Source organism: Patella vulgata, chromosome 8 (genome assembly GCF_932274485.2).
Source record: "Patella vulgata chromosome 8, xgPatVulg1.2, whole genome shotgun sequence".
NCBI lineage: Eukaryota > Metazoa > Mollusca > Gastropoda > Patellidae > Patella > Patella vulgata.
Window position 1 is genome coordinate 9,959,102 of NC_065886.2, and position 12,762 is coordinate 9,971,863.

The 12,762-nt window shown below is 36.5% G+C and overlaps 1 long non-coding RNA gene across 1 annotated transcript in view; it reads right to left on the bottom strand.

Annotated features, from left to right (window-relative positions):
- Positions 1–237: 237 nt before the first annotated feature.
- The window catches only part of LOC126831030 (uncharacterized), a 59,386-nt gene continuing 46,861 nt past the window's right edge, over positions 238–12,762 (bottom strand). The window contains exons 3-4 of the long non-coding RNA XR_007684103.2: positions 696–844; positions 238–350 (exon numbers count right to left, since the gene is read on the bottom strand). This is a non-coding gene — a long non-coding RNA (uncharacterized LOC126831030). The remainder of the gene's footprint in view (positions 351–695; positions 845–12,762) is intronic.

Genomic DNA, 12,762 nt, shown 5'->3' on the forward strand with positions numbered 1-12,762 from the left:
TATGCCACATTTGATACTATTTGGTACTATTTGAGGATGGAAAATAGCACAGGCACACTTGTAACACAAAGCAGTAAGCGTTCCTCTAAGATTCGCCAAATTTCCAAATTTTCTAGGGCTCGGGGGTATCCCACCTCCCCAGCCCTTAACCCACCCCGGCTTCAGATTCCTTTACAAAATACCCTGATTAACCTCAACCCATGTCTAAAGTATGAAACATCTACAGTAATGACCAACCTCAAGACAGAATCGTCTGTTTTTAGCAGTATGGACAGCAGCTTCCTGTAAACTATGACTCAGTTGTTTTCTCAAGGACGGATGTGACGTATTAATAAGGACGGCAAAATCATCTACAAAAAGAATAAAACAAAACTCCAAAATAACTTGAGTAAAGAAAGAAATAAAAAACAAAAAAAAAACAACGCCATTTCAGGACAAACATATGGTTCAATTTTATATCAATAATTCACTTGCGCGTAGGGGTTATTAGCAATGGGAGGCAATCGAAGAACCCGAAGAAAACCCACGAGGTCGGACAGGCGACCCAACTCCTTGCCACGTACACGCAGGAAATCGAAACCATACCAGTTGATTTAATGACAGACCCTCTGATCTAGTGAACACAATTTAAACCATTTGACCACCCAACCTCCGATTCAACAGCAAGGTAAAAATATTTTTTTTCTTTTTCTTACCTTCCAATATGGAAACCTTCTCCACACTGTATTTACTGGCTATTTCAGTGTGTATCACAGTAATACGCATGAGCAATAATTTCGTCATCATTTCCTTTATGACCTCCGCCATTTCTAAAGTAGATCTCACTAAAATAACTGTCTCATTTCTGAAAAATAAATCCAAATATTATGACATCATGCTTAGATATATTAATTCTGTGTTTGATTCCCAAATTATTTGTTTTTCCAAGTGAGCTGTTTGTATGTTAAACTGGACTTTCGGGACCAAAAAAGGTGCACGTAAGAGAACTCTTGATCGTTGTAATTCGAAATAAAAGTAGACAGTAGTGCCGCTGTCTGGGCAAAATTTCCCAATTAGCACACTGTATGGCGTATGCCCGTTTTCATTAGCCCAGTCGGAGCAGAACAATAGGATGTTGAACCCATTTATTATATTAATTTATCAATTGAAAATAACCTATAAATCTGCCACCACTGTACGATTATTATCGATGCAAGTCTTTCATTGCTTAAATCTATTTTGTATAATATATGCTTTTTCGTGTGCTTATAATTCTGTAAAGATGCATCATGGAAGATTAAGATAAAAATAGCCTAATAATGTAAAACAGAGAAAGAAAACTTAAAATTTAGTTTATTTTCTCGAACAAAACGAAATAAATACGACATGATCCTCTATTCTATATAAAGCCATAAAAAAAAGCAAAACAATAAAATTCAGACATTTTTTCGATGACTTGTTCAGATGATGAACTAAAGTTGAACAGAATGGAACAGTTAATCTAATTTAGTCTGGGTAAAACAGTGTTAATAATGTTTCTAAAAGCTTTGTCTCTTTAAATCCCCCTGCTAATTGTAGATGTGTGAGCTTTCAAAAGACCTTTTGTGCATTTATATGTTGTTAAGCCGCATAGACATCATCTGTATTATATGTCAAGTTGAATCATTGTACTTTTAAAAAGGATTATTCACTGAAAGGAAAGTTATTTATGGTTTAAAATGATGTTATTTTCTATAAATGAAATGGGGTTTAGCGTCCTACTTTTCTATAAGCCCGACAACTAAATCTCTAGGATTACATTTGGAGCACTTAGTAAGGCGGTTACTTAGATTACTAGGTCAATCATGGCATTGACAGAGAAAGAGAGAAAAATGGGGTTTAACGTCCACTCGGAAGGTCTGGAAAGAAACGTTCATTAAAATTTGGTACGAAAAACCGACGTCCAAATAATCTTTTAAATTTTGTATATGGTGTGTAGAATATGCATGTCGATACTAGACAATTACTTGTCCATCATTATTGCAATACTTTGGGCGATATTGTCAAAAGAACAGAGAGAGAGAGAGAGAGAGAGAGAGAGCGAGAGAGAGAGAGAGTTGGGATTTAATGTCTAATCAACACAAACTAGGTCATTTCGGGACTAACACATGGTTCAATTTTATTTCAATAGTTCGCTTGCGCATAGGGGCCTTTAGCAGTGGGAGGAAACCGGAGGACCCACAGAAAGCCCACGAGGTTAGACAGGCGACCCAACTCCTTGTCACGTACAACCGGGTAATCGAAACCACGTCAGTTGACTCAATGACAGTCAAAAGAAATGCCCTTGACGGTGCTTGTCTGTGATAAGTAGGGCCGCACAGTGAAAGCGCAAAAGTCCGGAAAAATATCAATATGTGGAAGCAATGTGCCCGCCGCCTCCTCTATTCACTGCCATCAAAAATTCTTATATCTAGAATGACCTAATGGAATCTTAGGAAAATCTAAGAACAGAATTTTCCATGTTTTTCAAAATAAGCAAACATCGTCAGTCGGTTTATTATCAAGCCTCTCAAATTCTACAGATCACGTATTCATGTTTATACAGCGCCAGGCAATATTTAACATTTATTTCAATTCAACGATTTGGTAAAAAAAAAACCATGTAATAAAACGACTTTCGGAATAATAAGCAGACGCAATTTAATCTTGCACTGAAAACATTTAAGAGGGGATAATCGTGATGTTATCGAATCCAATTTCGTGCAATATATATATTGAAATGAAATGTGTTTTTACGTCTAACTTTTCTGCACCAACGGGGATATTGAAGACGGAGAGACAAAGTATAGTCTTTCGGATGGGACGAAAAACCGTCATCTAATGTACACATTGGCGTGCACGTAAAACAATCTTGGAATTCGATATGAGAGTAGGCCTTAGCGCCGTTGCCTGGGCAACATTTCCCCTCATATCACACTGTATGGCGTATGCCCGTCTCCATTAGCCCAGTTGGAGCAGACCAGTAAGACGTTAAACCCCATTTCATTTTTTCTTATTATTATTCTTGGGACGATGCTTTTGGTCTGCACTTAATATCATAAGCCTTATGACTTGGAGAAGGAATAGGATCGTCTGTCTAAAATCGAAGATTTTGTTAAAGAGGGGTGGGCGCGATGCATCATACGGTCTGTCATTGAGTCATGTGGCGTGGTTTCGACTCTCTCTCTCTCCCCCCCTCTCTCTCTCTCTCTCTCTCTCTCTCTCCTTTCTTTCTTGTACTATTTGTTAATACATGTATATGTATGATGGAGGACGATGAACGGAAGATAAACATATTTACAAGAAGCCATTAGTATGTAATCTTATTAGACGAGATCATTTGTTGTCTTATTATATTATACACATACGTCATGCTTTATACACATATATTATTAAAGAGGAATTGCCATTTATTTCTATTCACATTTTTTTAATTGCCATTTATTACGCAATTTTGGTGTTTTATTGTGATGATATAGATAGCGACTTTATTTTGAGACAATAACTTGATTTGCTAGAGGTAGCGGCAACCTGATCGGCATTGAGGTGTGCCTCGTACCTCGGATCTCCCGTAAATATTTCCCCTTCCTTTTAAATTTGAAAATTGCCACAGTTTGCAAAGTGATATCCGTTCACGAACAGCCCCCCCCCCTCCTCGTACTACATTAAGACGCTTCATCAGATGATTGCTGACAAGGTTTTGGTGCCAGGGGACTTTACTCTAAAATATCCGGTCTACCATTATGGTTTCGAAGACTCTTATCCTTGTCACGTATAAATGGCGTATCGATAACGAGACTGACGAGTACAGAACGAAAAACCGAAGTACACCCGTAATTAAAATATTCTTACACTACATTGCACACGTGACGAAAAAAACCACGTTTTAGTCTCAAAAGGACCGAAGTAATGTGTTGAAAATCTGTAAAACTCTGTTGTTTTCCTTCGTTCTAAAGGGACTCAGTCGTCTAATATTGAGATTTGTTCTACATACTGTTAATGTCTGTACTTTATAGTAAGTACTACGTACTTAAAATAGTTCCCTATCACTATCTCTGGCTAATGAACAATGAACATAATTAGATGGACGATCTCCTTTAAAGCGGCATTATGTAAGATTAGACAGTTGACAGTTAATATAATAGTTAATAAATAAATAATGTAAAGGGAATATGTTGAAAATTACAGTAAAATTACTTCAATCTGAGCCGAGAAATCCTCATTTTAATAACACTATAGCCTCGAGTGTCAATTGCTACCGAAGTCTAGGTTATCCATTTTCACGGTTAATCATCAACCTCCGTTGAACCGCAGATCGGATTTAAATATGTTGATGGCATCGAGTGCTGATTATGGTCCTGGTAAGTTAATTAATGTCTAACTAATAGTTATATAAAATTTAAGGCATAAAGAACGACTTGCAATAGAGAGAGAGAGAGAGAGGGGGGTTAACGTCCACTCGACACAAACTAGGTCATTTCGGGACTAACACATGATTCAATTTTATTTCAATAATTCGCAGGCTCTTTAGTAGTGGAGGAAACCCACGAGGTTGGACAGGCGACCCTATTCGAAACCACGCTAGTTGACTCAATGACAGACCTTATGATACAACGTGCACTGGGTTTCACATCAACGCTACACAAACTATGTGATTTTGTATAAACAAAATGTATTGTAGATTTATTTGCCTGGAGGGAAATGATTGATAGACGAATATCATAAATTATATTACATCGACTACTGAATAACCTTTATAAAAGTTGATAAAATGAAATTATACCACTCACAGAACATCACATTAGAAGTTAATGGGTACAGATAACTTAAACAGGCATTATGTAACGGCTAAATCTACCTATTGCAAGTCGGGGGGTGGATGGCCGAATGGTTAGCACGTGCGTGCCGTATCATAAAGCATGTCATTGAGTCAACTGGCGTGGTTTCGAATCCCCGGTTGTACGTGACAAGGAATAGAGTCGCCTGTCCAACCTCGTGGGTTTTCTCCGGGTCCTCCGGTTTCCTCCCACTGCTAAAGACCCCTACGCGCAAGCGAATTATTGAAATAAAAAAAATAAACCGTATGTTAGTCCCGAAATGACCTAGTTTGTGTCTGTCGAGTGGACGTTAAACCCCATTTCTCTCTCTCTCTCTCTCTCTCTCTCTCTCTCTCTCGCCCCCTTCCTTTGTCTTTCTGTGGTTCTATGTTAGAATGTTTTTTTTAAAAGTAGCAGTTATTTATTAAAAAGGCTATATTCATTCTTATTGGGTCAAGGAGCCACGGTCGCCCACGTGTTCCTGAAGCAACGACCACGAATTTTAGAACATCTAGACGTTGCTAGATGGTCTGCAATTCCCGAACTTATAGCTAAGTTATCTCCCTTAAAGACAGACAGAGCGGGACTTATCACGAGGACGATGGCTGTAATGAATACAATATGATATGTTATGTTCCTGTGTGCTGTATTGGTTGTTATGTAAGTCGTGGAAAATGTGTTATATTATAAAACATACAATTTTTTAATGACGAGCAGAGATATTGTACACCATTTTTCTATAAAATTGTTTTGAGAAAGAATCAGCGCCGCTCTCATTCTGCTCATAGAGAACTATCAACTCTACTTCTAGAATAGATCTTGCCCTAAACGGCCGCCATATCAAACAATTAATATTCTGTCCTACTCCGGTTCACATATTTTATACATAATAAGGGCAAATTTAACCATTTTCAATTTCATTAAATGAAAGTAGATTAAAATATACATAGTGTTTTCGACTAAAATTGTCGATTTAGGACCTAAAATGTCGGTCAACAAGCTTAGTGGCTGTTTTCAAGCTGAGCTAATTGTAGACAAACAGCGTACGTTTAGTATGATTCGCTATTATTAGCAAATTGAGAATTGGATAATATCAGCTTGTCAATATCTTGTGGATAAAAAAACAACATTTCTATAGAAGGACATCGCGTGAAGAGAAACAATATATCGTGAGGGAATATATATATATATCATTATTAACATGGTTATGAATGGGTTACACCACGACAAGACCTGTCTCTGTAAATTGAGAATTATTTAATTTACATGTTAGATCACAATTGTATTATAAAAACTTCAACCAGTCTGTCTTTCATCATTTCGTGTTACAACCAAATCTCTATTCATTTTCACGGAAATGACATTTCCAGAATAACACAAATCTATGTTTTTCATCCTTATGTATTCTGAGATTGTGATTAATGTCACGGACATACTCGCAACGACATGTTGTCGTCAGTAAAAAAACATCTAACTGAGATAGCGATGGCAGTAATGAAGATAGGCACGAACAATAAAAAGAACCATTTTCATTGAAATTTTATTTCAAATGTTTAGGAAAACAACCGCGGATAAAATGTTTGCAAATATGCGATAAATCTGAAAACTGACTAAAGAAATAAAGCACGCTTTAAAAGCTCATTATTTCTTTTTATTCATTTTATCACTCTGTTCATCAGTCACCAGTCAAACTAGTTTATTTTATTAAAGGAGCAAAACCTCCAACTTAATATTATCCATTATATTTGAATTATAATTCAATATCGGTTCATTTCAATCAATTTTGATGTCGTTGTCTTATTTGATGCTAATATTCAATATTCACTACATAATGAACAATTTATTATCAGTACACGAGTCCTGTATTGTATGGTTTCGAGCTCCATTTGTAATGAAAAAGACAACATATCCAACAAGGCAATGCGGAATTAATTCGTATTGCACTGAACATAACTGATTATACATTGACAATCATATTACATGAATATGTGCTTTTAGACCCATTTTCGTATAATTATTGTAATGCTTCAAAGAATAGAGCCACACGCCCTTTAAAGAGGGAAAGCGAATATACCACGCAGAATAATTTGTTATATTAATCAGCTATTAATCATGCTAATTGTTGGATATTTATATCAATTTAGATATTCTAATAGTTTATGCTCCGTTAATTATAGTATTCGTGAATAATGTCCATTGTGTTTATCCCTATAACATAACTTTCCGTATACCAACATTATTATTGAAGTCGACCAATTTAAAATTCAGAGGAATGTAATTAAATGAAACAAAATGGAGTTTAACGCTCTACTGTTCTGCTCAGACTTGGCTAATGAAGATATAGACATTTACCATACAGTGTGCTATGAGGGAAATTTTGCCAGAACAGCGGCGTTACGGCATACTCTTATATCGAATTCCAACTGTCAAGGGATATTTTACGTGCACGCCAATGTGTACACGAGACCTCCGTTTTCCGTACATTCCGAAAGACTAGACAGATGGCATGTCATGCCCCCGTCCTGCACCACTAACAAGGAGACACCTCGGTGGAAAATCCCGATGAACTTTCTCGTCCAACACCGGAAGCGAACGCGCGACCTCCAGGCTAGCGAGACCACTGTAGATACCGAGGATGGTGTAATAATGTTCTAGTTGTAAACAGTCTGGACATAACGTTCCGTTAGAAATTGTTTTAGATATTCTGCTGAGTAAAAAGTAACCCATCAAGAATTGGTAGGATACATAAGTTAACACCAAGTTTTACAATGTAATAAGTTACCATGAGCCACTTGAACGTGACCTAATGTCTACTTAACATTCTCTCTGAATATCCAGTTCCATTAGAAACCTTTCAGTATTGGCTGTAGTTAGGTTTCTATAATCAAATCAGGCTGTTTATTTTACGTTGAGTGGGTTATACTACGGGCTTCTACTTGTATTCTACGATCGCTATTGACAGGCTTTTTACTAACATTACGTATAATAGAGAAATGACCAAAAATAGAATTAGACCAGGTTCTCAAGTCCTTATAATACTGGGTGGTTAGAGTCAAAGTTGATCTGTTTCATAAAAAATTATAGTTAGGCCTAAGGCTTATACCAACAACATTCCTCTCCTTCTAAACCCTGACTTAAGAAATTAATTTGTCCACAGTATCTGGATTGTTATCATCAAGTCGCTTCTAATCCAGAGAGGTGTCACGGGGTACACTTAGAATAATGACTCCACAATAACTTCCGAGCATATGTTTTCTCTTAGGACATTGCATGGTAGAAAGTTAAACCCAAGTTAATTTGATTCCATTTCAAATAGCATAACGGATTGGGAACATTATATAGCCTCAAATCATTGACCCCCAACAAAAGTCTATTCAAAATGGGATTTCACCAGCTATCGTAAAGCACAAAAAAAATCAATATGAGAAATTCTCGCATATCAATTTAAAAATATCCTCAAAACACCCGACATCTTTTAATATAATGAGAAATTTAATACCTATAAAGGCCACTGCTTTAGGTCATTGGTGGTCTTAGCTTTGATTCAGTTGCAAAAAATCAGCCTTAAGAAGCTTAAAGATCTCAGTTTAGAAACGTGACATCGTAAACGAAGGCTTTCTTAGGATTATATAACGAAAAATGAACATCTAATTCGGATGAATTTCACACACAAAAAAATCTTTAATTAACTTTTATAAGACTGATATAGAGATATAAGAATCAGCCTCGAGACGATTAAACGTTTTTTATGTTTTTAAACTAGATTCGTAATGATGTTTTATGTCTAACAATATCTGTTAGTTTATGTCGAATCTTTTTACCAAATAAACATCTTTGGATCTTTTTTGGTATTCAACTGAACTGAACCAAGCCATAATGCATGTGCTTTGGTAACTCAGGCTGGTTGGTGAATGGTGAAAACTTAGATTTTCTGAAGAATTCCCATCTGCATGATAGGTCGGAAAAATAAAACAGTAAACCCCATTTCATTTCTCTCTCTCCCTCATATCCTAACTTATTATTTCGGGTGCATATCTAAGGTTATATAGATTGCGTGTTTGTAATATTAAATTTAGTATTTATTTATTTGTAATTTTTTAACAATTATTTATGTTTCATATTATCTACAACACGATTACAAGACACGCCATCCTTGTCTTTATTTACCCTCACTGTACAGATAGTAATTGTGTAATTTCCTGCTTCAACAAAGTCTTTCAAATCGCCTTCGACCTATTTCAATTACTATAATCAGCTTCAACATCAACTTAATTTATACACATTCCCGGTCCAAGTGGACTCTACAACACGGGACCAGTGAAATGAAAATGACTAATTAAGATGTTACATAGGTTACGTCAAGGACTGTTCCTTGAGGATAATAATAGTATAGCCTATTCTTCAGCGAATTCTAACTAACAAGGGGCGCTTTAAGGTGTGGGGGAAGGGGGTTGGCCGAATCTTTAACGCGTGCGCGTTGCATCATAAGGTCTGTTATTGAGTCAAGTGGCATATAGTTTCGATTCACCGTTGTACGTGACAAGGAGTAGGGTCGATTGCCCAGCCTCGTGGGTTTTCTCCGGGTCCTCCGATTTCGCCCCCCCCCCACTACTAAAGACCCTTACGCACAAGCGAATTATTTAAAAAAAAAATTTGAACCATATGACAGGCCCGAAATGACCTAGTTTGTGTCGAGTGAACGTTAAACCCAATTTCTCTCTCTCGTGAGTCCCACCCAAAAGACTAACCGCTTCTCTTGTCAGATCCCGCACCTCTGTCCTACACCAACGACGACAGGGAAACCAGGTGAAAAAATACCGATGAGCTACGGTGGTTCCCCGGGGCCAATGCATAGATCTGGGTTTTGAATAACTACCTGATACGACTTTCTGTTCGCCCTTTCAATATGAAATATAGGTTCTTGTTTACCTAAACATATCTGTCAGGAACAATACCATGGTACGTCATCTCACCAAATATTTATGACTGGTCCTGGGAGAGTAATGAAGAAATTAACTTGGCTATTTCCATGGATATGTTTAATGCAAGGAGTCCATCATAAATCGTCTTTATGGCGAACATCGTATACGAGTAATCTACCTTGATTGCGCTGTCGTCTAAACTTGTGATCGCAATATGTCGTAAATTATTCTTCAGTCCGGTGGCCAAAGGAATGTTTTATTAATGGTTGTCGTAATTTTAATTAGCTCATTCCGCGAGGTGTAAAATTGACCTACATCTATTTTACCCCCAGGAACAATTACTGTAACTTGTCTTCCGGGTCTGGGCTGCTATATCATAAAATTTGAAGTTTGAAGTAATGAACAGAATTGTTATTGTTATCTACAGAAATATCGCTGCCATAAAATAACTTGTTTCAAAGAATCTAAAATAGCAACCACACTCCATCAATCCAAACACGGAAATTGCCTTATTTTGGTGTTCCGGAACTAATCTTTTCAACTCCCTGAATTCTCGTTAATCTCATTTCTCGCGTGATTCGATTACGGGGATGGGCCATTAAGGGGATAATGCGAGAGTTTAGATTAAAGCTTATTCAGGTCTGATGTAGGGATGTATTACACATTATCTTTATCCGATTTAAGGCTGGATATTAGAGTAATGTAAAGTATTTAGTCGCCAGGTAGGCTGGATAACAGAGCAATATAAAGTATTTAGACACGATGTAAATGAGTTTGGAAAGATAATGGAGTTTTCTTCTTGGGACAAAGACGGTAATGACATCGCTCTGATCAACGATTCATTCGCCAGACCAAACACCCTACTTTCCCTTTAGTTGACCAGATCAGACACTCTACTTTCCCTTTAAAGGCGCTAAATCGCTATTCTTTGGCACCTAGAAATGACACAGATGGGTTGCAACGCATATGATAATGTAATATGAATGTATATAAACTGATTTATATTCATTCGTTTCTAGCATTCTGGAATGCAATTCGTGTGCCAATTTTAAAATTGTCAGAAGCCCATCATTTCACGGTAAGATAACAACATCAATGTTGATTTAAATTGACCAATAAGTCATGTTTACTATGTCGACGACTTGAGATGAAATTGAATTAAATACTTGACTCCTTTAATCGTGTTTATTCCACCAGGACGTTTAAATACGTTCAACGGGTACACTACAGCCGTATTCAATAATTAATAATCGTGTTTATTCCACCAGGACGTTTAATTACGTTCAACAGGTATACTACAATCCTATATGATAATTTATAATCGTGTTTATTCTACGTTTAATTACGTTCAATAGATATACTACAGTCGTATGTAATAATTACGTTCGATGTAATAATTACGTTCAATAGATATACTACAGTCGTATGTAATAATTACGTTCAATAGATATACTACAATCGTATGTAATAATTACGTTCAATGGGTATACTACAGTCGTATGTAATAATTACGTTCAATAGGTATACTACAGTCGCATGTAATAATTACGTTCAATAGGTATACTACAGTCGTATGTAATAATTACGTTCAATAGATATACTACAGTCGTATGTAATAATTACGTTCGATGTAATAATTACGTTCAATAGATATACTACAGTCGTGTGTAATAATTACGTTCAATAGGTATACTACAGTCGTATGTAATAATTACGTTTAATAGGTATACTACAGTCGTATGTAATAGTTACAGTCAATAGGTATACTACAGTCGTATGTAATAATGAATAATCAGCCGTTCATTCTCACTATTTATTTCTTGGGTCGAGAACAATGTAAACTTTTGACGGGAAAACGCGGTCATATGTGTAACCAAATTGATCATGATTTGGAGATTTTGCAAAGCATAATGCTGGAAATACACAGCAACATGGTATTTGGTATGTGAATTATCTCATGACGGGAAACGGTAGAATAAGGAGGTGTAAGCATTCCCGGGTTGGTAGAGGACAACCATTACTACTCAAAACTGGGGCCAATTCCAAACAGTAAGGCTACCTGCAGATTTAGTCAAGATGTAAATAGGTTTAGGGCACGTGATTGTTGATGAGATTGTGGGTTAAGGTGGCCTTAATATTTAGTCCTAACCCCACAAAACTAGTGGCACTAGACAAACTTAATTAAATGTATTGCTATAGCCAACTGTAACATCGGTTTACAAGTGATAAGTGTTTTACAGCGAATATGTGTTACATAAGTGTGGTTTAATGGTCGAGAGCGAGATATTATGTAATATACATCACGCGGGTCCAAATAGTATTAATAGTATAAATAATGTATGCTTGGCACATTGCCCGTACCATCATTTGAAATAATGGTACGACAACATCAAAGGATGGCGTCACATCTGTATTTTAACTTTATTTAACGTCCGCTTCCACCGAAGTGATATCGCAGACAATGGCGGCGAATAACAATGCCTTGCCTCTTACACGACGCCTCGCACAGCTTACTACTTACATCAGATTAGAGCGATAATTTGTACCACGATTCCAGTAGCCTGCGTTTATTAGGTAGAGTATAACCCGACCATACAACAGGATAATTATTGGTGTGTCTAGGATATTAACTGACAGAATACATATTCTGGCTACATGACGATGCGAATCTACGTTTCGGCTACAGCAATAAATGGGGTGCTCATTAATGGTAACTGGTCATGATTAAAAATCTATATGTAGCTTATTATAACTGGACAAGGTTAAAAATATCTATATGGCTAACTGGCTAGGGTTAAAAATATATATGTGGCTAACTTGTAAGGTTTAAAAAAATCTATGTAGCTAACTTGTTAGGGGGTTAAAAATATCTATGTAGCTAACTTGTTAGTGTTAAAAATCTATATGTAGCTAACTGGTTAGATTTAAAAATATATATGTAGCTAACCGGACAGAGTTAAAATTACCTATGTAGCTACTTTGTTAGGGTTAAAAATATCTATATGTAGCTATCTTGTTAGGGTTAA